Source organism: Dromaius novaehollandiae, chromosome 23, assembly GCF_036370855.1.
Source record: "Dromaius novaehollandiae isolate bDroNov1 chromosome 23, bDroNov1.hap1, whole genome shotgun sequence".
Lineage (NCBI taxonomy): Eukaryota > Metazoa > Chordata > Aves > Casuariiformes > Dromaiidae > Dromaius > Dromaius novaehollandiae.
Window position 1 is genome coordinate 3454294 of NC_088120.1, and position 22902 is coordinate 3477195.

General features: G+C 47.9%; 1 protein-coding gene and 1 long non-coding RNA gene across 7 annotated transcripts in view; one reads left to right on the plus strand and one right to left on the minus strand.

Moving 5' to 3' along the window:
* The window catches only part of LUZP1 (leucine zipper protein 1), a 49795-nt gene extending 37451 nt beyond the window's left edge, over positions 1 to 12344 (minus strand). For 3 of the 6 annotated variants that reach the window (XM_064524893.1, XM_064524894.1, XM_064524895.1), the window contains exon 1: positions 12127 to 12343. The gene's annotated coding sequence lies outside the window, so the exon portion shown is untranslated. Of the gene's footprint in view, positions 1 to 11105; positions 11307 to 12116 lie in introns of those variants that run through there. The other 3 variants (XM_064524898.1, XM_064524897.1, XM_026102489.2) reach the window with 3 other exon arrangements.
* Positions 12345 to 12663: 319 nt separating this feature from the next.
* Positions 12664 to 22087, plus strand: LOC112984551 (uncharacterized). The gene is made up of 4 exons (XR_003259523.2): positions 12664 to 12690; positions 13496 to 13612; positions 19081 to 19408; positions 19667 to 22087. It is a non-coding gene; the product is annotated as an uncharacterized LOC112984551 (long non-coding RNA).
* The last annotated feature ends 815 nt before the right edge of the window (positions 22088 to 22902 follow it).

The window sequence follows — 22902 nt, forward strand, 5'->3', positions numbered from 1 at the left end:
CCCAATTTTAAATGCTCCTTTGTAGGCCAAGCCTTAAAAATCACTGTTACTTTTATGCACTCACTGAACAGATCATCCCCACTGCTAGAAAGAAACATGACCATCAGAATTCCAAAACAGGTAAAAATTTTACCCCAAGTCTCTGGGAAGTTATACTTGCTGGAGGGAACCCTCTTCAGTGTACACCACTGCTTCCATAGGCTTGTCTGCAATAAACTTCCCTTGGCATGGGTGGCATCTGAAACACAGCTTCTCCAGCTGCAAATTCAGCAGTTACCCTGCTTAGTTCAGATATAAAATATACAGCTGCTGGCACTGTTTTAGGACACTACACAGGGATGTCTGGACAGCAGTACTGCATCCGGATAGTCCGTAATAGCATTCAGCACTCCATCTTGACCTGCACTTGCAGCAAAAATGTGTGAGGCTGAACCGAGGCCCCAGGTAGCAACAGTTCAAATGGGTGGAAGGGCCCCCTGAGGAAGCAAGGAGAGATGAGTCAGGTCACAGGTGTCGCCAGTGATGCTCTCAGAGCAAAGCAGGGTTTAGACTTGATCCGAACAGTAAACTTCTTGAGGCAGGGACTGTCTTTACACAAGCCCATGGTGCACTGTGTCCGCACATGCTGGATGCAGCAGAACTGCATTAGCTAACAGCTGTGTATGAGCCCAGCTGCACCAAAAACTCTGCGTGAAGCTCAGAAGCTTCTAGCCAAGTATTTGTTAGAAAGGGAAGAGCATCAGTAAGCAGCAATCCTTAGCTCAGCCAGCTGAGGAACCCCAGAGGTTAACATCGCTGGTACTCAGAGATTAGGAGGAAGTAGTCAGCCTTTTGAAACTCCTCTGGCATGAAGCTCTGGTTAGTTTAGGTTACAACACCACGCTGCAGGACTCTTCTGCACTAACAACATTCAACTGCTGCAGACCCAAAGCAAACGTTTCACCAAAGCGAGGAGAACTCTGCAGCACTGTCGCTCGCTCCTTCTGCAGTCCATGAAATCCACACACCCTGCTTTAAAGCAAGACCTTGTGTGCTGCTAGCTACGTCAGGAATCCGCCAATGGCCCTAAGCCTCTTTCAGAGGAGCTTCTTGGGTGTTCTGCAAGAACAAACATTGTCAGCTCGCATCCGCGCCGAGCCAAGCCCCTCGCTACACCGACAGGGAGGCCGGTTCAGGATCTAACACAACAGCAGGCAGGCAAGACTCGGCACGATGAAGAAATCAGGAAGCCCTGCCTTTCAGCTGAGCAGGAATGGCAGATACCCCACCCACTTACACAGGCACTGACTCACAGATATGCAGCACAGCAGCTAAATGCCCATGTGATTTCTCCCTGAAGTCATTTGAGCTAGGCAGACTTCAGATATGCAGTTTCACAATTACTAGTGCAGGTAAATGAAGGCCGGCTCGCTAATATACTGTGAATAATCTTTGACTCCTCCGCGGTCATCCAACGTAAGTTCTCAAGAACTCTGTTCTCTGGCTGAATCGCAAACATTATGATCTTAGACTTCCTTATTACAACAGGTCGTTTTTTTTCCCCCGAGCTCCTACCCTACTGCTTTAGAATATCTTTTTTTATTCACTGGCAAGCGTGAAGTCAAATGAAAGGCAGCATTCAGGAGCTTATGTCACTCTTTAAATGTGATATATGCAATGAAGATGGCTAGATATACTGGAAGATTTTAACACAAGTCTTTTGTGTTCAGTTTATTGCTGAAAATACCCTCCGGTAACAAAAAGAGTAAATAACTTTTAGAAACAGATGACAGTCTGGATCTTCTAAAGAACACACTGCCTTTATGAGAGCACACTTGTAGCTGTTGTCACTTGTACACATTAACCTTAAAATTAATTTTTCCCTGAAATTCATCCTGAATACAGGATTGTGCTTTAGATTCCCTGCTTTTATCACTGGAAAGACTATTTTGATTCTTTTAGCTATAAGCATAACACTGAAATCAAAGACCAAGGGTAAGATGCTGTTTGCCCTGCACCGCAAAGATCCTAAAAGAAAACTTTGGAGAGATGTAAACTCAGTAGAGAGACTGTCACTTATTTTTCCATGGCAATACAAAGCAGCACTTCTGCTATGGGTGCTGACACCCAACATATTCACTAAAGTGTTAAAAGATAACGTAGCTGCCTGGTAGTCTCTATCACTCCTCGGAAGAGAGGCTTGTTGCGGTGCGGAGTCCAGCAGGCAGCGATGGAAAGGGACATTTGGGAACGCAGTCCAGGCTGCTACAGGGCAGTGCAGGCAGCCAGGCAAATGGACCACACGCTCTCCTGTTGCCCTCCATGCACCACGATGAAGCTCCGAGACAAGCTGTCAGGATGGGGCCGGGCAATCGTGCCAGTCCGCAAGAGAAACAAATCGCCCATGAATTTACTGTCAGAATGTTTTCACCTACAGGCTGAGCATCTCAAAAGCGTAATGAGCATTTTGTATACAGTACATGTAGCATTGCACCAAAAGCTAGGCAAACTGCCAATAAACGTGACAGGGTCCCACTGCACTGGAAGGCACAGAGCAAATATGTCCACTGTGCTACAGATCTCCTTGCACTGGACTGAGAACTACCAGTGAACAGGCTCAATACTGTTCAAGACATAGGAGGTCCAAGGTCTGGCAACTGGATTAGGGATTTAGCAGCTAGTGTTGGGAATCTTCTGAATGTACAAGAGGGCCAAAGGGATATCTGGCATCTGACCCCTCTTTCAGAAAGGAGCCCAATTTATTTCGCATTAGCTCTGAGAAAGTGCTTCCTTTGACTAGATGGGCACTGACCTGGCAAAAAAACTGCCATAGTTTCCCAGGAAGATCTGCCTTAGAGTTCAGCTGCCTCCTTTACTACGTAGCTAAGAAGCTGTTTGGAATCAGAGGCGTGGGCCAGGATTTCTAGTGGGAAGGCACTTCTCCCACAGACAGGGCTGAATACCTCACTAACTTCAAAGTTTGTCCTGCTCCTGTGAGTCTCTTTTCCACAGGACTAAAGCCAAAAGGGTTAAAGATGCCCAACCAGTGCGTGACTATCCAGCAAAAAACCTTTTCCCAAATTCTCAGGTTCACTCTGATAAAAAACTGGCAATCTTGAAATACCTAATTAACAAGAAAGAGTTCAAAAGCAAATGTAGGTTGCACTGTAGAAGTCCACTGGCATCTGATGGACAATAGATAACAGGTACTCTTTGGACAGAAGATGGACAAAATCCCTCTGTTGCTCTTGAAGCATGCACATTTCTGTAAGCATTACATGAAATACTGATGAGGGAATTAGCAGGTTTAATGGCAAGCATCAATTTATCTGAATCTCTTCCTAAATGAAGATCAGAGTCAACAGAGGACACATGCTTTTCTGACAGTGTTTAAGAAATGGAGAGTGAAAAATCAACCATAAGCAGTAAACAGCAGCAGAGGGTCACCCTTTACCATTTTTCAGGGCCAGGCTGGCTAACCTCTCTTCTTGTTTTGTTATTTATGTGTCCTTTTCCCCTTAGACTCCCTGGACTGAAGGAAGGAAGGATGTTTCACAGGAAGGAAGGACTGACTTGGCTGTATCAAGACTGGACCTCATCGCTTCCCCCACTGAGCTGTTGCTTCCTACAGAGGAGGGAAGAAGTGGGAAACCCCGGTTTTCTGTCCCAGTTTTGTTGCCAGTAAGCAGATGAAGTCAACCCAAGTATCACAGAACCTGGTCCAGCCCCCTGCTCCAAGCAGGCTAGTATCAAAGCTGGAGCAGGTCACTCAGGGCTGTGTTCAGTCAAGTTTTGAAAACCTCCAAGGATGGAGATGCCACAACCTCTGAGGCCCTGTTCCAGTGTATAACCAGTCTCGCAGTGAAGATCTCTTTTCCTTTATGTCTAGTTAGAGTTTCCCATGTTGCAACTTCCATCTCTTGCCTCTCACCCTTTCACTGTGCACCTCTGACTTCATCTTCTCTATAACACCCCTTTAGATAATGAAGACTGTAATTATATCCTCCCTTCACCTTCTCTTTTCCAGGAAGCTCGGTCCTCTCAGCCTCTCGTGCCACGTGCTCCAGCCCCCAACGATTTCAGTGGCCCCTCCACCGACTTCCTGGGACAGAATACTCCAGACACAACCTCACCAGTTCTGAGGAGAGCATAACCATCTTCCTTGACCTGCTGGCTGTGCTCGTATTCATGCAGCCCAACGTGCAGTCAGCCTTCACTGCCACGCTGCTGACACTTTGCTGACTCCTGTTCAACTTGCTGCCCACCACGTCCTTTCTGTGCAGAGGAAGGTACTCGTTGTATCCTACCACCTCCACAGAAGCTGCTCGATGAATCTGCGTTAGCACGCAGTGGCATGTGGCCGAGGGTGCAGGGTGGCCTCCAGCCACAGGAATTTTTGAGGTGAGAAAGTACTGGCCAGACAGTGGCTCCTCTTTCTCCAACTTAACATTCATCCGCACCACACACAGCTCTCATGCAGCAGCAGAGCACAACTGGGCTGCAAGGCAAGGACTGTGCTGAGCACTCACAACCCGGGGAGCTCTGGCAGTTGCAGAAGTCCCTGGAGAAACCCAGGGCAGACATCTCTCAAAAGAGAGCTCTGCACTGCAAACCAGCCCAAAATGTAAGCAATGAAGGTAAAATTGAACGGTGCTGTCCTGCGGGTAAGGGTTTCAGAGAAGGCTTCTGTTATAAGACAGTCAGGGAAAGAGTGCTGGAGAAATGGGCTTACCACTACTGCTACTCTGAAGAGATATGAGAAAGGTGACCTAGGCCCCAGGACTGTTGTGCTGTATTCAAGGTGCCACACTTGGTACAGGGAGGACCTGCCATCCCACCCTCAGTGACAGCAAAAAGACATTAAGAATAGTCAAAGCAGACAACAGAGCATGACTGTGTTTCTACACCCAGCAGGTTGCTGTTTTGCTCTGCCTGTGCTTAAAGCCAGTCTTGCATGTATATTTGATACACAGGTATCAGGAGGCTCAAGTTTGCTGTCTATACTTTGGAGAGACTAAGCATCCAAGGAGCCCCACCTCCCAGTCACTGTGGGAAAATGACCCCCCCCCCCCAGCAGTTCTTATCATTTCTCCCGCATTCACCTTCACAAATACACAAATTAGTAGCCTTCCCAAAACACCAATGATCACGCTGTGCTCTCTCCCCTGCACAGTACCTCTGTGAGGATTTATTTCCTCAGACAAAAAGATGCCGTATTTCAAACCGTGCTTCTTATTGCTATGCTCTGCCCAGTGCAAAAAGCTACTTGAATGCAACATGCAGAGAATTTAAAAGCATATGCAGACAGCTTATGACATTTTACAGCCAAATCTCACATAGAAACATCAATACTATGCTATGTGCTATATAGCATACCTTAATGTTAAGACACTAATTGCATTTAACAACGTTAAAAAACAAGCCCAAATAGTAGATATACAGGATGTTATATAAACAGTGAGAATCTTCATTATGATTTCTTGTTTGCTCTCTGTTCAATTTGTCATCATAATGCAGTACTAATAGTTGTCTATTATCACACAGGAATTATTGCTGTCCATTAAAAATAGCCATATTTCCAAATGATTCACACTACCTGAAGAAGTAAGGTTTTTTCAGGTCTGCTCCAGATCCTAGGTCAGGAATCTCCTTTCTATTCTGGTAAATTCCATTAAGATATCACATGTAACAACAAGTCCTTGAAGCAGTTTCATCAGATTTTTCCCTTTAAGGTAACCCACTGCACTCCCACGTGAGGCAGAGGCACCTCAAAGACACAAGCCGGCTGAAAGTGCTGCAGTGAAATCAGATGATCAGCTCAAGCTTTGAGCCTCTGCAGCCTCCTTTCCGCTTTGGAAATGTGTCCTGTGATTTTTCAAACTAACCCAATGGGGAAGCCACAAGCCAGCGCTGCACTTTAAAATCCAGATAACGCATACAAGAGCAATTTAAATAAAAGCAATTTGGAGAAAGGATGTGAAAGCAAAGTCCGAGAGCTCTTGCTGCAATACACTAACAAACGTGCAGCACTGCAGCAAAATCTGCTATTCCCGACTCCACAACGCTGTGCTGCATGCAGCACTATGCGATGGAGCTGAGGGCACCAGTAAGCGGAGAGCTACCTTGCGAGAGGAGCCCTCAAACATGTTTCCAAGGCAGGTGAGCACAAATAACACCAAACCAAGAAATACGGGCTTTCACTGCAAAAAATCTTGTTTACATTCACCAAAAAAAAAAAAAAAAAAAAAAAAAATTAAATCCATAAAACCATGAAGTTTGCAATTTAAAGTTTCAACCCTCAAAAATGGCTAAATTAATGGGTTAATTTGATACTAAGTGAGGTCTGATCCTATGGCCTGGGCTGTATAGGAGGTCAAACTATGACTTAATCTCTGACTTAAAAACCAATTAGCTAAGTAAATTCAGAACCATAAATGTTTACATGCAGGGGCTAGTACACGCAGCACAGATTAAAATCGTTCAAGCCTACACTTTCCCTTCATGACTGGAAGGGGCCGAACCGCCGCACATTCCTCCCTGAACCAGGGCAGACTGCGAGGGGGAGGTGAGGGAGCGTCTGATCTCCGCCGTGTAGATAGATCCCTTTTATCCTGCCACACTGAGAAGCCCATCTGCGAGAAGCGGGATCTGCCCATGGAGCTGGGCCAGCCCGGCTGCTTCTGCCTCAAGGGGAACACGGGCATTGGCACCGAGCTCAGCAGCGTTATGAACACCCCGCTCCCCGAGGGCCGGGGTGGCTCAGGGGAAGAGGTGGCTCAGAACCACTGGCATTAGGCTGCCATGGGCCAAGAAGCAATAATAAAGAAGTCTCCAGCTTGCGCCAAGTATTTACTTACGTGGGCAGACCCCCAGACATCCTGGAAGCCCACTCGAGCTTGGCCAGCCCAAACCCAAGCAAGTTCAATAGATGAGGCCCCAGGTGGTGGAGCTGAGGAGTTCCTCTGACAAGGAAACAGGTGCCGTTTGCCAAATTCAGCACAGATCTGACAAACTGGGCCAAAATCACTTGGACTCAGTAAGAACAGCACCTTCTCCACTAAAGGACGCTAAACATGAGGCCTGCACTACTGGCTGCCCAAACCTAGGTATCACTTTGTGAGAGCAGGAGCTTTGCCAGTGCAGCATGTGCCGTCTGAAGCCATCACGAAGGCAACGTGGTGGTACGGACATGCAAACTCAGGCACACGAGTGGCAATACTTCATACGATCAGGGAACGCTATTGGTGCACAACTGACTTCACAGACTTTGGATCAGATCCTCAGATTGAAGTTGTAATTTTAAGATGGCCCTGCCCTCCCCGTTCCCCTCACTGCTCATTCTTACCCCACGCTCCCCTCCCCCTGGCCCGACAAAAGCGTCCATGCTGCAAACTAGGCCTGGGAAGCACTCTGGGTTAAAACGGTGGGGAGGGCACTTGGACAAGAACGAGCAACCAGGGCCAAGGGAAGGGCAAACCCGCTTCCTCTGGTGGTGACGCCAATCTGCGCTGATTTAGCATCTCCGCAAACTATAACCAAAGATGATGCAAAAATCATCCTCCAAGCTTGAGAGCTGTAGCAGTGAGCATCAGCCCCTGATCTGCCTGATATGTCATACAGAAACAAACTTATCAGCTGATGTTTCCTTATGCTTAATAGCTGCGTATTTTGGCAACCTTGTTCCTAAGCGAATAAATGAGCGATTTCTTTCCTGGGGCTACCTGCATGGATTCTAACAGGTTCCACCATCATCACACGCTCATCCAGCTCCTCACTGCTACACGTCACTCATAGCAAGAGACTGCACAGCAGGCCGATTGCCGAGCATAACATTAAAACTCATTTAAATCTGCTGATCACCCTATTTTCAACCTTTTATGATAACAGCACATTCCCCTCTCCAGGATTGGATTTCTGCGAGAACCTCACACCTTCAGCAATGAAACTGTAAAATTTGCTATACAGCCATTGCAAGCAAGCACCAAAAGCTGCTTAGGGCTATCTGACAGAGCAGGAAATATAAACTGCCTCTCCACAGTGTATGTGCTCCTGTGCAGACTTCTGGCGCACTTAGGCAAGGCTGCTTGTTGCACCCGCGCCTCTTGCTCCACCCGATGAGGGTTAAAGAACGCTGGTCTGAACTGTGCCTTACAAGAGCTTATCTTTCGAGATTAGGGCCTTACAGTGGAACATCACCACCAAAAATCTACGAAGAGAAATTCAGACACAAAAAGGCCTAAAATGCCACATTTTGGTGGCTAAAATACAATCGCAATTCATATTTGATCACTCAGTGAGCTGAAGCTACACAAATCCCTTTGACCCTCAAGGAAGTACACGTTCGCAGTGCTTCTTCACCATCAGGGCATTTATGAAGGTTCCTAACGCTGGCCAGTGCTGAATGGTTTGTAGGTTTTCCACCTAATTAAACCTGTCACCATTTAAATTCTAAACCCCCAAATCTAGACAGACGTGACCGTCTACAACGTCTGCAGCGGGTAGTCTGAATCAGCATACAGAGAAGTCTGCCTTCATCTACTAACCCGGGCAAACAGCAGAGCCTAGGCAGGTGAGATGAACCCCATCTTTGGTGACTGCTGAGAAAAGAAGAAATCAAACTGAAAGAATCAAAGCCCTCCAAAGATGCCTAAAGCAAAAGGAACGACAGTACGGAAAGACGAGGCAGATCATTAGTGCTGGAGATGCACAAAGCAATGGCAAGCACCGCTTGCCCATCACCGTCCCCAAGGATTTGAGAACACTTACGCTTCTCTACTTGAGATGGCAAATCCAAACATTAGCCAAGAAAAAAGAATGTGTAACGGTCTTAGACTTGTGAAGACATAATTAGTAAAGCCATAACTACTGCAACTAGTACTGTCTTTCCTTTGCTGTGTTTTAAGAGTTCCTATAAACTTTATGCCCTGCATGGTACTATTTAGTGAAAAATATACCATCATGAATCCTCAAAGCAAATGGCTTCCTAAATGAGATTATTTGCTTAATACGAGGTTAATACTTGTATCAAACTTGCCCCGTTTTGTGATTTGGCTCAGTTATGCCAGTCACACTTTTTGAAAAAAGATATATAAGAAGTGAAACATGTAACATGTTTTCTAACTGACCACAGCTGCAGGTGAAGGAGTGATTTCACAGAGGATGAGCACAATCTCGGAGTGCCTACATACAATATTATGATAAGGTCACACTACAAAGTGTATTCACTAACCCATTTTAAGCAATAAAATAACTTGGCTTGGATTATGACTAAAGGCATACCATGCTTTTAAATGTTACCATCTCTGGTCATAGATAGACTTGAGACTACTCTTTTTTAACAAGAGCTATTTTTGTCTGCACTTGCTAACTCATGTTAAACAAATGTATTCAGTAACGCACTCTCTATTTGGCCAAATTTTCAGAGTACAGAGAAAACCAAAGGGGCTAGCAGAGAGATTATATTGCCAAAACTTACTTTGGCTTCCTATAAAGTAGAATCCAGTCAGATTGCCCTGACCGGAGTGAAAAAATGTCACCGTTTACAGGATTATGAGGGAGCTGAGGCTGAAGGACCGCTCAGAGCAGAATACAGGCATTACAGAGTTAGTTAACCTGCCTACTCTTAAATGACTCAGTTCTTCCTTATCCCCTTATCCTGATTTGCTTCGGACTTTACAGCCACACATCCAAAAAGAATATACCAACCAACTTTCTAAAAGTCTCCTCCTCCCCCAGTGTTGCCCTACTAAAGGGGACTCGGTGGCCTCGACGAGGCTCAGCAGCCAAGGGCACGGCCTGGGATACAGGCAACGCTCCCCGCCACGGAAAGCCTTCCTGCCCCTCAGCCCCTTGCTGTCTTTCGGAGCCTTCTGGGCGCCAATTCAACTCACTAACTTGGCAGAAAACAAACTCGGGGAGAGAAAGCAGCTCATTTTCTGCTACGTGAACAAGCTGAATCAGTCCAGTGAAGAAGAGCTGAAGCACCGAAGCCAATGCGGCCATCCTCGCTGCCGCGGAGCCCCGACACAATGGGGGAATTATGCTTCTGCGAGTACCGCTGCTGTTAAATAACCGCAGAACACATTACGTCCATTGAAATGGGCTTTATTAACTAATCAGAGTGTTTAATTGCTGTCGGTTTTGTATTGATACATAGAGTGGAAGTACTGACAAATACTTTCTCTCTCCTTACCATCTAGTAGACGAGGAAATTCAGCCAAGAGACTGTAGGCATATGGTACGTAACTATGTCTTTTCCAAAGTCTGGACACCTGAGACAACTCCAATGTTGTAAAAATACTTCCCGCTTCTACTATCTTCACTATATGGTACCATTTATGAGAGGTGCTAGACTATCCAGACAGTTGCTCTGGTAAAGACTTCATAACAAATAATATCAACGCACACCGCAATTATTAGCACTATTTTCAGTGATTTTTGTGGGCAATTTTAACAGCATTTACTCACCAATTAAAATCTAATTCTACCAGGCCTAACTCTAATGTGCTGACTGGTCACTTTGGTATGATCACTTTAACTTGATTTAATTGGTTTAAGGGGTTCAAATGCAGCATTAGAGGACAAAAAAAATGCAAGTTTGCAGTGAAAGTGTGGTCACCATGGACAACCACCAAAGATCTTCTATTCCCTTGGAGAGGCTTCAAGAAGAATTTGACTCAAATACCAGCACATGGGACCCCTGGCAAAGCCAAAGGCAGTATTTTAAGAAATTCAATGCCAAGAAAGAAAAGGAGTTTTTGCAAAGTTAAAAATCAATGCATTCCCTAAAGACGAGGGAGCAAAGAGGACTAAAGTGATTAACAAAGGCAGAGCATCAGAAAAGCTCATATAGAAAAAGCAGAACATTATTAATTATACAGTAAAGGTGGGTGGGCTGGGAAAAAAAAGAGACAATTTAGATAAATAAACAACTACCAGGAAAGGGAGTATGTAGCTGCAGCAATAAAAAAAATGCTGATGCTTATTCACAGGGATCCCATGCCTGAATTGCCTGGGAATCTCAAAAAGGTCAACTAAACTAAAACTTTAAGAGGAGGACAGATCAAGAGAACCCAATAAATGCAACGCCGAAGGTACCTACGGTGTGACATGCATTTCATACTTACTGGCATTTATCTCGAAAAAATTTCAATGAATTTCTGAAAGTAGTCTAAGATCCTTCCTGAAAACTCGCAGCAATTCCAGGAAAGGTTCAAAGGGGCTTGACAAAAAGGTTACGTGCTTCCCATGCTGATGCAGAGCACGCTGGCCCGGGGAAGGGGAACTGCCTCTCCCGGAACAAAGTGATCGCAAGATGCTCCCGAGGGCAGAAAGCGCCCGCAGCCCCCGGGAGCGGCAGGGCCCCGGCCGGACCCCGCGCAGACCTCCCGGCCCGGGCAGCTGGGCCGCAGGGGCGGGAGCCGGCCCGCAGCCGTGCTCCGTCTCCGCTACGAGGAAAAAGGGTTTTGCTTTAGTAACTCGGAAAATTCCTCGGAGTCAACTGAGCAAATCCCGAACCTGCCCTGAAGGCGAGTCTGAGCGAAAGCGTTATTTCTGACGCAGGATTCGCCACTTGTTGCTGCGTTTAACCGGGCGAAGTCCCCGCGCGCCGGTGCGTTTTCGCTGAAAACCTTCGGAGGAGCCGGAGCTCGCGGGCGGCAGCGGCCCCGGGGACCCGCCCGGCCCCGGCGGCGGCGGCGGCGGGGGGTGGGGGGGCCGAGCGGAGGCGCGGGCCGGTCCCCGGAGCGGCGCGGAGCCCTCGCGGCTGCCGGCGGCGCAGGCCCGGCGCGGGGCCCCGCGGGCGCAGCCGGCCGGTGCCGGCGGCGCGAGGTCCCGCCGCAGCCGCGCCGCCCCGACCGCGGCCCTCCGGCGCTGGGCGCCCGCCCGCCGCCGCCGTGAGGAGCCGCTCGGAAGGGCCGTCTGCTGGCAGCTCGAACAAAGCGAATGCCTCGAATTCCTTCCCACCCCATTAGTCTGGCAGCGGCGCGGAGCTCCGCAGCGGCCGCGGCTGGGGCAGGCGGCGCCCCGCCGGCCGCCCCCGCCCGCGCCGCCGCTCCCGCGGCCCCTCGCCGCCCCGCGCCGCCGCCCCCGGCGGCCCCGGCCGGTCCGCCCCGCGCCCAGCCCGCCGCAGCGCCCACCTCCGCCTACCTGGGCGGCCGGCGCCGTCCCCGCCGCCCGCGGCGCGCTGTGGCCGCGCGGGCAGCGGCCGGGGCAGCCCGGGCTCTGGCAGCCGCGCCGCGACTCGGGCAGCCGCAGCCCGCGGGGCTCCGGGCTCCGACTGCGGGCTCCGGGCGGCTGACAATGAGAGGCGGAGACCCAGCACCGGGCTGGCGGCTTGACGTCAGGCGGGGGAGGGGAGCGGCGGGGCTGGGAGGGGGGAGAGGGGCCGGGAGCGCGGGGCGGCGCCGGGCGGGGCGGGGCGGCCCGCCACGGCCCCACGCGGCCCGCCGTGGCCCCGCACGGCCCGGCCCGGCCCGGCTCCGCGGCGCCCTCCGCCGGCGCCTGGGCCCGGCCGCCCCGCGCCCTCGCCTGGAGTTCGGAGGAGGCGGCGAGGGAACTTCGGCCATTTTAGGGGGAAGGAGGCGCGGGGCGGACGCAGGGCCTGCCTCCGCCGCCGCCCGGCTCGGGCGCCGCGCTGGGCTCGGGCGCCGCAGGCCGCGGGGCTTCGCGGGGCTTCGCGGGGCTTCGCGGGGCTTCGCGGGGCTGGGGAAGGTGAGCTCGTTTTCTGTGCCAGACACAAGCCGAGAGCGCGCTGTCCTCCGCAGTGCCCCAGGGAGGGGGCTCCGCTCCACCTGGAGTGGGGACCGGCTGCCCCAGCTATGGAGCAGTGGTACACGGGGCAGAAAGTGGTATCCGCTAAATGAGTCAAGGTTAGAGCGATGTCCTGGAGCAGCCTTCCAGTAGGAGTGTTGAAATAAAGCCATTTAACTAGTTTTAAGGTGGATCTCGGTACATTTCTGGGTATAAGGGCATTTACTTGTGTAGCCAAGAGAGGGCCCTCGGGCCAGTGTTCCTGAGTTGTTCCTTGTGCAGTTGGCTGCGTGTGAAGCCGGTTTGGGCACTTTACTGTCATTTCAGGGCTCTCAAAGACCAGTATTGCCCATACTTTTCCAGGTGCTTCTTCTCCACTCGAGACACAAGGGACTTACAATAGATCTGTCTCCCAAAGAACAGGGGAGAAATCTGTGTGTCATATGGCACAGGGATATGAAAAGCAGTTTTATTCTTGAGGGCCTTTTTTGCAGCTCCCCTTGTATATCATCCTTCTGAAATTTTGGGACTTTGCACTGAATTATATGGGGACCCAACTATGGTGTTTTCCTCTTCCGGTATGTGCAACCACAAAACATTTAGTTGGACTCAGAGACAACAGAGCTTCCAGCAGCAAAGAGGAAAAGCTACTCAAAGTGTTACTCTGCTGTAAGCAAAACGCCAGGGCTAATTTAACACTAACCTTTTGCTAGAGGGTGATACGGTGATGGACACTGAGGAATGATGGTTTGATGCTTGTGTGTAGCGTTTGCCAGGAACGGCCCAAACGAGTCATCTGAGGACCCAGTTAGCAGATGGAGTGTGCTTCCAGCCTCCTGGCCATGCAAATGGAGTTGGAAGTCTCAAGTCTACTCTTTTGCTAGTAGGTACACTAGCTATAATTATATTTCTAACTCTATTTTAAAGCTATTTCAGGCAATGCCAAAGAAAGATACTTGGAATGCTAGGTGATTTAGCTTGTAATGCCCTGAGAGTCATATTGCTCATGTTGTCATAATAAGTTAAAATAGATCTCTTTTGTCCTGTTTGCATTGCATAATCTGAAATATATTGGCTTTGAATGAAGTATTTGCAGCTTAAAGAGAACTCACTAGATTTACAGCTAAAGTCCAGGCTCACACAAAGATGTAGAATGAACAAGATCTTACTGGTTCTTATAGCTGAAATGGAGAAGGCTTGCCTCCAGTCATTCTAGCTGCGGGAAGTATCTGTTTTCATGAAACCCTACCAGTGCACCCGCTTTCAACAGTGGAGGCACAGGGAACATGTTACCTGCTCTATGTAGTGCAACCACATTTAGCAGTTTTTTGATTCTCTCCTTTACAGATGGTTACTTTTAATTTCCAAACTGGAATGAGAGAGGTTTGCTAATACAATGGTAGCTCTTGAAGTACATCTAACAATGACATAGCTGGTATAATGGACAGATTAAATCAAAAAAAAATAGATAAAGAGGTAGTTCTTGATTTCAGCATGTGTAAATGCATGTGATTCAACCTTGTCAGGCGTTGTGTACATCGCAGCCTGGGAGTGTTTTCCACATTCTTCTTGGATTTGCTCTGTTGTGGGAGGAATGATGCTGTGCTTCAGGTACTTTTTTTACTGTGACACTCATTGCTACAGGATGATATTGGCACCAAAGGTTCATATGCGTTTCAAAGAGGGGTGGAACAAACTAGGAAAGAAAATTCAATCAGACATTTTATAGATCATGAAGGTGCCTACTCTGAGTAAAGAAGAACCTGGAGAGATATTGGGAAAGTGTTGCTACATGTTTGGCCTATTTTTTATAGTCTTCCTCAGGCATAAGCTACTTGCCATTGTCCTCATTGGTTTCCACAGTAAGAATGGCTGAAGACCTGTCATAAAAGCCTAGATGCTGTCCTAGATGTGGAAAAGGGAAGGAGGGGTGCAGCCACAGAGATAAGATCCAACTCTATGTGGAGGTCTCAATATGGAGAACATGAAAGATTCGAGTGGAGCATACAGATGCTTGGAGGAAGACTGATAAGACATTCAGATTGTTGTCTGAAATGTTGTGGGATAAGTGCCAAAGCCTGAGGTTATGAGGCCAGGGGTGAAGGGTGGCTCGGGACACATCAATTCTGTAAAAACCACTCATATCAGGAGCAAGATAGAGGATCTGGGGCACTGTCATCTCCTGAATCAATTAGTTGAGGGTTGCAGTGGGTGGATCACCCTATATGCAAAGTGAGCAGAATGGGATCTACTTGATCTTGCTAACTAATCTAAGAGGTACCGATATTGATTACGCTAGCGAGGACCAACTTCAGTGTTGCAGGGAACTTGCTGCTTGCATATGAAGATAGAATTATATAATAAGGATTCTTCATTTTGTGGCTGTAGCAAAACTGGGTCCGATAAGTATGTTCACATTCTGAGGAGGACTGAAAGGGTGAGTTCTTGGGGCAAGCCTCTCTGATGGATACAAAAGGGCTGACAGGTCTTTTTGAGCCTTTGAGTGTGGTTGAAGAAAGGCATATACCAGCATGCTCCATACAGACTGTCTGCACCAGGTAGAAGTTTCTGCAGCATCTGGGTATAGAAGGTATAGACCTGATGGTGAATGTAGACCCAGCCCTGCACCCCTTCTTCATCACAGGCTCAAGACATTTGTAGAGAGTTAGTGAGCCTTGGTCAGAAAAACTCCAGAATTTTCTTTCTGGCTAGAAAGAGTACTGTAAAGCCTGTGTTTTTCAACAAGCTAAGTGCCAAGCACCTATCTGGCCCAAAGTTACAGCAATCTTCATGGATGTCAGGGGAGAGGGGGGTCCATGAGACAAGCTGCCCTTTTGCACAGAAGTAATCTTGCAGGATGTTTAAACTTAAATATAAATGTAGTCTGCTTGGGAGTAAATTGACCTGTTTTTCTCCACCCAAACATGGGTGAAAAAGGCTGTTGTCCAAGTCTGGTTATGCCAACATGACCTAGGAAGCAGCCATCCATGAGAAATCCTGAGAGTGCTGTGAGCCAGCATTTCTCCCTCCCAATGTCATCTTGTTGATTCACCATGATAAAATCCCTGTGCAAGATTCATGAGGATCCAGGCATCTGAGGACTCTGAACAGCTGCTGAAGTGCATGTGCTCTGGGCCTAGCATTGGCATGTGGGTGATTACATAACAGTGCACCTTTGGCCATAGATACAGGAAGAACAGGTTCACCACTTTCCCACAGAGATTTTGGTGGAAGTGGCTTAACTAGGCCATTTTCTTCCCCTCTAGCCATCAGAGACTCAGAAGCTGCATTAAAATTAGAGTCCTGCAGGAATGCAGTGTTGAGAACACAATAGTGATGGAAAGTATCGCTCTAGCACAAAGACTCACCTGAGATCCCAAGGTGTTTAGTGATGCTGTTTGATGACATTTCATGGTGGATCCTTGTGATCAGGGAAACCATTCAGGAAACTGAACTCCTCCACAAAGGCAAGGAAGGCATTGCGAAAGCTCTGTGCCTGCTGCTCTCTAGCAGCATGCTACATGTTGACTCCTTGGCCTTGCTGCTGATGGGGAGCCTTGGAGTTAGGCTAAGACAGGGGCTAAGGAAAGGGCCTATTTCTGCCATCAGGCTCAGCACCACCATTTTGGGTGCCACTTTGCATGTAGCGAGCGGGACCAGTAGCAAGGTTGGGTTGGCACCCTTAGTCATTGGCAAGCTCAGCTGGTAAGTACTGAAGGCGCCCCAAAGTGCCTCATCATCCAGGGACATCTCAAGGGCCCAGAGCTCTGCTCTTGGGCCCTGGCAGCGGTATCCAGAGTTTTGGCAGCCTATGTTTCTGTGCCCACTGCAGCTGGGTTGTGGATCAGGGAAGCAAGAGGCCTTCTGAGGCCCAGTTTAGGGATGGGGAAAATGATACTGGGATAAGAGAGGCCGAAGCTCACTGTCTGCAGGTGTTTATTCCTCTGGGTGGCAGAGGTCAGACTTTGGAAATGGCAGCTAAGTCACAGCTGTTGAAGAAGAGTCCTCTCAGGAACCCAGAGGTGAACCCTGTTCCACCACTGACCAGGGATTTTGAGACCTCCTGCACCTACAGCCTCCAGGAGGAGAGGGACAGTGACTTCCTCTGGCTGCCTGTGGCCAGCTCCAATCCTCTGATACTCTGTGGAGGAAGTCTCTCCCCAAGGCAGAAGGTCTCTCATGGTCTCTCAGTGTGCATTCACAGCACTTGTTCCCAGTTCAGCTCCCATCATTATGAAGATGGAGGCTTGGTCACTTGTATGGATTCAGGGACCCTAGCTGACAGCATTCAGGAGAGGATGAGAAGGGGACAGGCAGAAGCAGAGATGTATCTCCCCAAGGCGGGCCCTCTCCTTGGTGTATCCTCCAGTAACATCTCTGAAGACCCCACCTGGTCACTGTCATTAGCAGAGGTGTCCACTGGCTGCAGTGGTCTGCATGGGATTGCTCCTGGCATCCCGGTAGGCTACTTAGCTGCTATTGGGGGGACGTCTGGAGAACATAGGCGCTTAGTGTTGATGCTGGCACCTTGCTTTGGGTTTTGGAAACTCAGCACCCTTTCTCCAAGCCAAGAGACAGCCCTTCCAACCATGCCACTGGCCTTGGAAGAGGAAGCACAGAATTCGCATCATGCAGTAGTGCAACCAATAGAAGCATACTTACTATACACGATGGAGCACGCTCCTAGACCTCCCATGCCACAAGCAGCAAGCTACATTTGGACGATGAAATACTGCTGGAAAGTAAGCACGAGGCAGAGAGTAAGCTCCATATCACCCAGCAGGACTAATAGGAGGCAAACGAGAGATGTGAGGGGAATATTGGGGAACAAGCTGAGCTGAGGGGAAATAAAGGGCAACGAAGAAGCCCTTCACCAAGATTGCACCTGAACTGACTTCTGGGTAGGGGCTCCAGTTCTAGAATGGGATGATGAGTAGCAAACCAGGGAATGACAAATGTCAGACCTCCAGATGAGTGTGGGAGACACCCTGCTCTCTGTGGATGGTGCAGAAGCGGCATGGCTGCACCTGATGACACAGTGGCTGTGGGAACAGAGGTGCAACTGCCTGGGCAGATATCTGGGAGAAGAAGAACTTAACGTTGTGAGGCTAAGGAATTAGAAAGATCTGTCCTCGGAAAGGAAACATGATACGTGACCTAGAGGAAAAGAAGAGAAATAAGGGAGCTATGGTTACTCTGATGGGAAGGAACAATTTTTTATTTTTTGTGCATGGGGACTTAATGCAGTCAAGGGGGGCATCAGACTAAAAGACAGAAAAGGACCGGTGGGTGTGGGGATGTAAAAAGGGGAGGAAGACAGACCCAGCCCTGGTCTAGACTGGGAAGGTGTACGATTGGCAGAGTTGAAAGGAGTGAAGTAGGGGACCCTGAAGGGAAAAAGGGACTGGAAATGGGGGCAAACTATTCAGAGGCTGGAACAGGAATGGGGGCAGACCCACAGGAGAGGGGAGGAGGAGGCATGTCAGAGGTTACGCTATTGATGTTGTGTACATGCTTGGGGAGGGCTGCGGAAGGCTGCCCTGCCTGTGGGCAGATAGGAAGAGGAGAATAGGTTAATTCTGTGAGGGAAGCAGCAGTCTCCTTCCGCAAAGTCTCTTTCTTACATGGAAAGCTGTCACTGTGTGGTGGCAGCCTCCTCATCTTATTGTACTTGACAGAAAAGGCTGTTTAATTTCCAGAGTGCAGGGTGATTGTAGTATGAGCGGATGTGACTAGAGATGACAGGGTGTGTGTGTGGGGAGGAATGATAAACACACATAAAATCACGAATAGTATGGGGAAGCAACAGCAACTGCCAGCATGTCTTACAACAGAGGACCCATATGGGCGTAGAAGGCTTAAACAAACAAAAGCAGCTCATGCATTTTATGCCCAGCTCATTAATATGAGGGGCTAGACAAACTCAGAGAAAAGATTTCTCAGCAGCTATTAAAAATGTCTGAGTCATCTTCCAGTTGATGAAGTCCCTGAACTAACTCTTCAGGTATTGCTATTCCATACTGCTTCGTTTCTATGGTGGGCTTTAACCAGGTGATCTAACAGCTTGCTGATGATGATACATGCAGTTCTGCTCCCCTTCTCCTGACCCTGCTTGTGAGTCTGTACTGCTTCTGTTGCACCAGTTCTGACATTTGTTCAGTTCATTAAACTGGCAGAAAATTAACACAGAGTTTAGGAGTACTATTAAACACAGTAAGTAGGAGAAAAACCCCAGATGGTTGTTTGTGTGGGCAGCAGTGCTGCACAGCTTGTTACTCTTACATTGTTATCAGCACTCTGTGTGGAAACCAGCGTAAGTCATTTGTCTCTATAACTATTTCTTGTTTCTAGGATCAGCAGGATACCACAATGAACTCCCCCAGGAGCCCACGTCCATATCAAGGTACAGGAATGAAGGCATTGCTCTCTGAGAAGCAAGCAGCAACATCAGCAGATCAATGTCTTAGTCAGTTCAAACCACTGACACCTTCCTCTTGCTCAAAAAGCATGTGCTATGGTATTGTAGTGAGAGCACCATGTCCTCCTCAGATAGAGGATCTTCATCTCTGTCTTCACCAGGATCACAAGGAGCCAGAACCTGGCATGTCTGGAGAGCACCAGGATGGGGAGTGGCAGCTGCTGGAAGTAATAAACAGCATCTGCACACACTGAGAGCCAGGTTTGTCTGGATACATTAGATATCTACAGTACAGACTGCTCCGTACAAGTCACTTATTTTGGTCTCCCTTTGTAGACAGTAGAGGTCTTGTTGTTAGAGTAAGGTGAGTTTAGGGGGTATTTGGCCCCTTCCTGGAGCAGATGTCTTAAAAATTTCAGCTGAATTAGGCATACATGTGGGACCAGATGGGGTGCATTAGAGAATGCTGAGGAAGCTTGCCAGTGTCATTGTGTGATCACTCTCTGTCATCTTTGAAAGGTCCTGGTCATCAGGAGATGTTCCTAATGATTGAAGAAAAAGTAAATGTCATACCCATCCTCTGGAATGGAAAGAAGAAGGATCCAGGCAACTGCAGGCTGGTCAGCCTCACCTCTATCCTGGGGAAGATTGTTCAACACATCCTGGAAGCCATTTCCAAGCACATAAAGGAGAAGAAAGTGACCAGGAGCAGACATCAAGGGTTTACCAAGGGCATATCATGCCTTACCAACCTGATTGCCTTCTACAGTGAGACACCTGGCTGTATGGACAAGGGGAGAGCACTGGATGTGTACTGATTCGTTTTAGCATTGATTTTAGCAAGGCCTTTAACATGGTCTCCCACAGTTGTCTTATAGTCAGATTGGTGAGATATGGACCAGGTAAGTGAGGTGTGAAGTGGATGGAAAAATTTCTGGAGCTTTGGGCTCGAAGAGCTGTGATCAACAACACAAAGTCCAACTGGCATCTAGGGGCATCCTTCATGGATGCACACTGAGGATGGTACCGTTTAATGTCTTTACTAATGGCCTGGACAAGGAGATGGTGTGCATTCTCAGCAAGTTTGCAGGCAGTAGCAAATTGGGGAGAGCTACTGCTATGCTGCAGGGTCGGACTGATACTCCGAGGGACCTTGACAGGCTGGAGAAAAGGACCTTCCTCTCACTGGCAATTGCTGGCAACAGAGCTGTTGTGAAAATATGACTGCTGCCACCAGAAACTGGACATGGTGTGTATGTGAACAAGGCAGCTTAGAGAAAAATCTGGCTGAGAGGGCTTTTAACTTCATTAACTACTAACCTACATTTCCTCTTTCTGTTTCAAGAGTGATGAAGCCTAAATGCAAAATTGCAGTTACTGACAACAACTGTACAAAAGATATGTCTTGTCACTGGCATTTTCAACAGAAGAATCTTGGCTGGATTAAAACAGAACTCAGAAAAGTTAAATTAATTTTGCTGAAGCTGTTGGGAATTCCTCACCTCTCAGTGACATGAACTACTGAGCATCTGTAACTGCAGTGTCATAAGGGAAATTGCATGGGAACTGTAAATACAGCCACCATTCCTGATACTCCTTCAAGGACACTCAAGATGTACTGCAAAGGGAGTATGACTTACGCTGGTTGCCATATATAACATTTATTCCTTTGTGCCCACACTCATAAGGAACTATCTTTTGATGATTTAGCATAGCAGTATTACTTCAACACACATGCTTTACAGGGCCATCTTCACTTCACAGTGCAAGACTTACTTAGGTTTGTCCTGGGAGGACTGATCAAATTCTACTTTCCTTGTCTTGCCTACCTTCAGCTCTGGCAATTCCTCATTGCTGACACTCTTGCCCAGTTGTAGGAATATCCTTCACTGAAATTTTATTTCATTGTGCTGCTATGAACACACATGCTTTGACTTTTATTTAGCTAATTCTGTTTTTAATTCTATGTTGTCACTGAGATAACTGTATCTGCTGGGACAATCACAATATATACCTCCACACAAATAAAAATAAAAGCCTGAGAGGCACTTAGAAATCATGCAGTCCTTATGTACCTTCTGCGAAATGCATTTGTGTACTCCTGACTCCATGGACCATTAATGACATAGTAAATATGGACATTGATCTCTGTGACATGACAGCCTCCTCCTTTCAACTCAAAAGCTGTGTGGTGTTATTTATCTTTCATTTACGAGCTTTAGCTAGTGTTTTCCTGTGGCAATTCGATATCACAGGTTTTTCAAATATGATTTCCTGAAGCACTCTATCAAATATTTACCAACATTAAGAGTGGTGCAATATTAGACTATGTGCCTTTCTGAATTAGCCTACGATCTAATCAAACAAAGGGCCCAGCTTGTTTGCTCTTGAATTAAACAGTGTCTCATTAAATGCCCAAAGAAGACCAAAGAACAGTAGTTGGTCATCTTCTGTGCTATGATGTTTTGCCATTCTGTTCATCGCTGGAAGTTTTAAAGAGTAGGCAAGGCAGGAAGGCCAAAAGCATAGTTGATCCAGACAGCAATGGGGATGAACCAACTGTTCTCCCAAAGGTCCTCCAAGGATAATTATCTGTGGTTTTATGATTCAGTGAAGCTTTCACACTGGGCAGGCAAACCATCAGGGGAAATGCTGTGGAGACACTTGGCCTCCAGAACCATGCAGGAAGGTCCCCTTACCCTCTGGGGATTCTCAACTGGGAACTTTTCTTGGCTTTAGGTACCACTGCCAGCCCAGCTCTCTCCTGGAAATGCCAACTCACTAAGTCTATGACAAAATACTCTGGTAGGAAGTCTGTTTTCAAACACTGTCAGTCCCCAGATATTGAAGGACAAAGTTCCTAATGTCACCTTTTGTTTATGCACAACAGAATAATTTCAATCTACTACTTACTAGAGAATAAATTTGACTCTGAATTGTCCACTGTCTAGGTGTATTCTAACTACTGGGCTGTATTGTCAAGGTCTTGCTCACCCTTCCCTCTTCCCAGCTTGATTTGTATATGTACAGACAGGATTAAATTTTCTGGGTAGGAATTATTATGAGGCCAGGAAAAATCAAGCAGCTGGTGATCCAACAGTAATGGGAAGGATGGTGGATAGGAAGGTGCCAGATGCCCTTCTGAACATTGGGAAGAAGCAAGGGACAAAAGATCCTTCGCAAAGGGCAGGCTCAGAACATCAGCATGGAAGCAGAGATAATATGCCTCAATCCAAGGGGTGGGATGAAGAGGAAGCCTTCTTCAAGGACTTATTCGCAGGATTTCCTAGGATTTGGGTTTCTGTTGGAACACTCAATGTACTATGCACTGGATACAAAGCCATCCAGGATAGGGGATGTAAGCATATCCTTTTTTTCACAAGCCTACCCTAGTACACTGCTGGAGCTGGTCAGGAACAAGCAAGGTGCAAACTGCTTGAACCACATACACTGCCTCCATTCACCTGCTAGTCTTTAATCCAGCTGAGCCATCCTTCTAGGGACTGTGTGCATTAGTGCAGGAATCTCAGTCCACTGTCCACTCAGAATCAGCTATAAAGATACAGCAGGGAAATGTTATTGTTAGAGCTCCTTGAATACCAGACACAGACCAAGTGCTCCCCTCTTCCTCTTGTACTTTGAGACCCCTCTCCCTGTGCTCTGTGGTCTAAGCTGCAGGCTGCTGCAGAGGTCACTGACCTCTTTCAGGCTCCTGGAGGTGTAGCAATAGCTGCTGTGACATCAAGCCCAGAGAT